We start from the raw sequence: 6,414 nt of genomic DNA on the forward strand, positions 1-6,414 counted from the left end.
CCCAGGCCTTCTAGCTAAGAGTCAAGCCTGCTGACATCTCATTCTGGCTTTGTGAGACCCTTGTGAGAATCTGTCAAACTGGCCTGGACTTGTGAATGACAGCTATGAGATAACCAATCTGTGCTGTTTAAATGATCAAATTTGCCCTGGCTGGGTGGCTCAGTTTGTTAGAGCATCATCGAAATAAGCCAAGGTTGCAGGTTCAATCCCCTGTCAGGGCACATACAAGAATCAACCAATGAATGCATAAATAAGTGGAACAATAAATCTCTCTCTCTCTCTCTCTCTCTCTCTCTCTCTCTCTAAATCAATTAGTTAAAAAACATAAAAAGAAAATAAACTGCTAAATTTGGTTAGCAGTTTAAACAAATTGCAGTTTGTGATCTATTGTAGAAGGAATAGAAAACTAACACAAATGAAAATGACTACTAGAGTTTTCTTGAGATTAGATGAGGCTACTGTCTTTATACTGTCTTCTCCTTTGGGGTCTCTGCCAAGACCACAAGAAAAATCCCCTTTAATATAATGCTGCACATTTCCTTTCCTCAAGCCAATGCTCAGCCACCTGCTGCTTGTCCAGAGTATGATAGGGTGGCAAGCTCACCACCTGCAGCACCTGGGGACATTCTGGAGCAGAAGCAGGAAAGGGGTGGGCAGTGGTTCTTGGCTGTGTACGCTGAGGAAGCTAGATGTGAAATCTAACACAGTCTCTCTCTCTCTCTCTCTCTCTCTCTCTCTCTATATATATATATATATATATATATCTATATATATCTATCTATCTATATCTATATATATATATATATATATATATATATATAGATATATATATTTATTTATTTATTTATATATTTATATTAGAGGCCTGGTGCACGAAATTCATGCACTGGGGGGTGGGGAGGTTCCTCAGCCCAGCCTGCACCCTCTCACAGTTTGGGACCCTCAGGGGATGTCTGCCTGCCGGCTTAGGCCCATCCCCTGAAACCACCCCCCAAAACCAGCTCTCCAACATCCGCTGAGGGGTCCCAGATTGTGAGAGGGTGCAGGCCAGGCTGAGGGACCCTACCGGTGCATGAGCAGGGCAGGGGAGAGATGCGGAAGGTTGGCCAGATGGGGAGGGACCGCAGGAGGGCTCCAGGGCCAGACCCCAGCAACAAGCTAATCTACCAGTTGGAGCGTCTGCCTCCTGGTGGTCAGTTCATGTCATAGCGACTTGTCTACTGGTCAACTGTCTGCACCCTGGTGGTCAGTGCACATCATTGCAAGCAGTTGAGCGGCCTTAACATATCATTAGCATAATCCGCTTTGATTGGTTGAACGGCCAACAAGTTGACCGGACACTTAGCATATTAGGCTTTTATTATATAGGATGGGGAGCGAGCAAGCCAGTGGAAATGAGGGCTTACATTTACTTATGTTCAATAATTATATTCATAAAACGCAAGGATTTTATATCCAACCTGCTTAGCTTCACACAACGTGTTGGCTGCCTACATTTCCCTTCTGCATGAACTTTCCCATGTCTCTGCAATAAGACATTAGAAGACAGGGTGTGTGTGTGTGTGTGTGTGTGTGTGTGTGTGTGTGTGTCGGGGGGGGGCAGCATTCAAGATAATCTTCATTGCAATTATTCAGTTGCTATCTGATGTAGAAAGAAATACTCAAATGTGAATTGCCACAATATCGATGGCTCATGGGTGACGGGAGGAGGTGGGCCCAGTCCAGGGCACAGAGCTGGTGCAGTAGAGCCTGAATCAGCACTTTGAGGGTGCAGCGCCCAGCACCAGCTCTGCATTTCCTGTCCGAACAACCTCTGCAGCGGAGGAATACCGCTGACAATTAAATCATAAGTTAGAGGTCATCTTATGTGCTGGCCCCTGCACTTGGAAGGTGTGTGGTCACTGAGCTGTGTCTGTCGGGATGGACTAAGCTGTGCACTGTAACAACAGCCCTCACATTCGCTCCCAGTTGTGTTGCATTCCCCTTGTGGGCTGGCAAAGTGCTGTGCTCATTAAGCGTCCCCTCTAAACTCACGTCCAGGATGGCTGCAGAGGCCAGAGGTCGGTGGGTAATACACGGCTTCTTAAAGCTTCTACCTCTATTTCTGCTTCTTAATGTCACATTTCTGCTTACACTTCATTAGCCAAACCACATGGCCCTGGCTCACTTCACACGAGGCGGGGTCGTGCAACCTCCTGTGTTCCCGGAAAGCACTGAGCTGGACGCCGTGCAGTTAGCAGCACCGACTGCGACCACAGCAGCCCAGGACCCCAAAACTCCACTTGGAGGGGGTGGGTTTCGGCTGAGAGGACTGATTTGTTCTGAGGTTGCTCTTTCTCATGTTTCTCTTTTTACTAGCACCTCATGGTGAGCTTTATTTTCTCAATGTGAAGAGAGTGTCAAGAACTTTTACATTTAAATGAGAATGTGGTCAAGATATTAAGTTTGTTTTTTTTTTTGCCCCATTTTTTGAGAAAATATTATTGTGTAAGGAATTAAATATTTTTCTATTTTGAAACTCATGAAGAAATAAGTGACACTATGCATGGGAACGCTAGCAGTTTGCCATCAGTGATACACACCCTGGCTCGTCCCAGGCTATTTGCTCAGTATATCTTGGTGGCTCTTATAACTGCATTTGGAAAATAACTGGCTGAACCCGAATAGCACTCTTTTAGAATCAACTTCATATCCTATATAATAAAAGGCTAATATGCAAATTGTCCCCTAGGGAGTATGACTGACCCGGAATTCAACTGGCTGTTATAACATGCGCTGACCACCAGGGGGCGGTACAGAGAGAAGGAAGGCCCTGGCCGGCAGCCGGAAGGCCCCGATCAGCCCTGGTCGCTTGCCAGGCCTGGGTACCCTACCCATGCAAGAATTTCATGCACCAGGCCTCTAGTGTTAAAATAAGTATCAACGTACCAAACCTTTAACAAATGAATATTTTTGAGAATTTTTATGAGTTTACTTGAGCTCAAATTGGTGACAATTGCCAGATCTCAAATGTATTTTACAAATTAATGTTTAAAGAGCCTATTAATAAAAGAAATGGGATAAGGTAAATTGAATATTGACTTTTATTTTATTTTTGTAAAAAAAAACACCTCAGGTTGTGTCTGTGGTCCTAATGTGTTTCAAAGGCAGAAGTGCCCTGTGTTTCCTTGGCTAGTAGCCTCACAAGATCTGCAGAACTTGGCAGGAGCCTAGGGCCCAGGTCTCGGTGGCAAATGGCATTTTGCCTCCTGTTTTGTGTGTCAGCATAGACTGACTTACCTAGGAAAGTCTTGATAGTATTCATCAAATGTCTCATTTGCATAACCTTTTTAAAAAAAATATATTTTTATTTATTTCAGAGAGGAGGGGAGAGGGAGAGAGAGAGAGAGAGAGAAACATCAATGATGAGAGAGAATCATTGATTGGCTGCCTTCTGCATGCCCCCAACTAGGGATCAAGCCTGCAACCCAGGCATGTGCCCTTGACTAGAATCGAAGCCAGGACCTTTCAGTCCGCAGGCCCACACTCTATCCACTGAGCCAAACCAGCTAGGGCCCATTTGCAGAACCTTTTATCCTAAACAAGCCTGTCTACTCAAAATGCTTTCAAGTTCTCATGTGAGAGAACTTAGGATTCCATGGGCTTAAGTACTTAACAAGAGTGATTGCCAAACGTCTGAGGTTGGGGCATTATTCTTGGCAGAGTCTGGGAGAAACTGGTTGCTGGCAAGTCTGAGTGGCTGATTGCCCTTGGAGGCCCCAGTCTGCCTGCCAGTCCTCCCTCCATCCCTGCTTCTCCAGCCAGGCAGGGGGAGTCCAGGAAGGTTAAATAGAAAGGCTGAATCTCCCGTTTTGTAATAAATTCAACTATATTTATCTATGAAATAAGAATTAATGTGCCCGGTGACTCATCCTCTCTATTGTTGGTCTTTCCCACCAGAATGTGAGTGCCAAGAACGTGGGGATTTTTGTCAGTTCACGCACTGCTGGATCTGACTTGCCTGGAGGAGTGCCTGGCAGAGAGAGACACTCAATAGACAGTTGTGGCATGAATTAAGATTACGTTCACCATAGGAAGATCCTAAGAAAGTGGGCACCAGGCACACAGAGTAATGGTTAATATTATGAGCTTTAGGGAACGTTAAACCTTTTCCCATAGCGTTTCCCATAGTGCTGGCCTCAGGAATTTATTTAGCCTTAAACTTTAGTTTTTCCTTTTAAAAGGCAGATAATAGTAGCCTCTTTCCACTGTTATGAGGATTATAAGAAATAATGTCTATAAAACATCCAACATGGTTCCTGGTACATAACAAGTACTCAGTAACTGTAGGTATTATTACTGTTACTACCAAGAAAGGGGGGTGGGGAAGGAGGATATCACACTTTAGGCTGAGAGAGGGAGATGCTGGGATAAGCCATAATTAATGAGAAGACACTGTACTAGAGCCGGGGAAAAGGGAGCCCCCCAAATTCCCTACCTCATCACAGGTGGCTTCTACATTGGGTTTTATAGAAGCCCGAGGTGGGTGGAAGGCACACAGTGCAATATACAGATCTTGTAACATAGAAACCCACACCTGAAACCTAGATGATCATATTGACCAATGTTATCCCAATAAATTTAATAAAAACATTTTAAAAAGACTGAGATATGTGATCTCCACAGATATACTTAAAAATACCCATATATATATCCTATATAATAAAACACTAATATGCAAATCAACCAAATGGCAGAACGACTGGTCACTATGATGCACACTGACCACCAGGGGGCAGATGCTCAATTCAGGAGCTTCCCCTGGTGGTCAGTGCACTCCACAGGGGGAGTGCCACTCAGCCAGAAGCCAGGCTCACAGCTGGTGAGTGCAGCGGTGGTGGTGGGAGCCTCTCCTGCCTCCGTGGCAACAGTAAGGAGCAGCAAGCAGGCAGGCAGTAAGGAGCGAGGGTCCCGGACAGCAAGAGGGAATGGGCCTAAGCCGGCAGGTGGACATCACCCAAGGGGTTCCAGACTGTGAGAGGGTGCAGGCAGGCTGAGGGACCACACCCCCCAGTGCATGAATTTTGTGCACCAGGCCTTTAGTCTACTTATATAAAAACCCTGGGTGTAACATCATGGCCAGAACAGCGACCAACCCGAAGGAAGTCAGTCCTGCATGCGTCGTCTTGGAAACGGCTGGGCTCTCCCCCAGCTGTTTCCTGGAGGGTGAGGTTTCAGGCAGGAACCCGCCCTTGGAGCGGAGCATGGAAGTGAAATGATTTGTAATGGATCTATTATTGAAGCTACCTTTGGAAATACTATATCTATAGATCAGTGGTTCTCAACCTTGGCTGCACATTAGAATCACCTGGGAATCTTTTTAAAATCCTGATTTATGGGCCTCATCCTCCGGAAATTCTGTTTCTTTGTTACTAATGTTGTGGCCCCACCCCATAACAAAGAAACAATTTCCAGAGGATGAGGCCCAGGAATCAGATTTTTAAAAAGATTCCCAGGTGATTCTAATGTGCAGCCAAGGTTGAGAACCACTGCTATAGATAATATTAAAAATATATCTAAACGTGTAATTCTTTGTCCAAAAAACGAGCATGTTCAAAAATTAAATGAAGAAAATTTGGATATACTTGATGGAGATTTTCACACATATTTGAGTGATGATTCCATTGATTCCACAGATGATACTGAAAAGGAAAATTTTCCTATCCAATTTCTTAATAGTAATACTCCTTCGGGAATGCCGTGTCATAAATTAAAATTGAAAGTGGGTGCAATCATCATGCTATTGAGAAATCTCAATAGTAAATGGGGCCTTTGTAATGGTACCAGATTTATTATCAAAAGATTACCACCTAACATTATCGAAGCTGAAGTATTAACAGGATCTGCAGAGGGAGAGGTTGTTCTGATTCCAAGAATTAATTTGTTCCCATCTGACACTGGCCTCCCATTTAAATTGATTCGACGACGGTTTCTGGTGATGCCAGCATTTGTGATGACTATTAATTAATCACAAGGACAAACTCTAGACAAAGTAGGCATATTCCTACCTGAACCTGTTTTTTCACATGGTCAGTTATATGTTGCTTTCTCTTGAGTTTGAAGAGCATGTGATGTTACAGTTAAAGTTCTAAATACTTCATCACAAGGGAAATTAGTCAAGCACTCTGAAAGTGTTTTCACTCTTAATGTGGTGTACAGAGATATATTAGAATAAGTTTAATCACTTTATCAGTCATTGTTTGCATCACTGTTGTTTTTATATCATGTTTTTGTTGTTTTCATATCATGTTTTTGTTGTTTTCGTATCATGTTTTTGTTGTTTTCGTATCATGTTTTTGTCGTTTTTATATCATGCCTCTGTTGTTGTTATATCCTTTTGTTATTGTTTATTAATAAATTTATGTATTATTTTCA

Source organism: Myotis lucifugus, unplaced genomic scaffold (assembly GCF_000147115.1).
Source record: "Myotis lucifugus unplaced genomic scaffold, Myoluc2.0 scaffold_325, whole genome shotgun sequence".
In the NCBI taxonomy this organism is placed as follows: Eukaryota; Metazoa; Chordata; class Mammalia; order Chiroptera; family Vespertilionidae; genus Myotis; species Myotis lucifugus.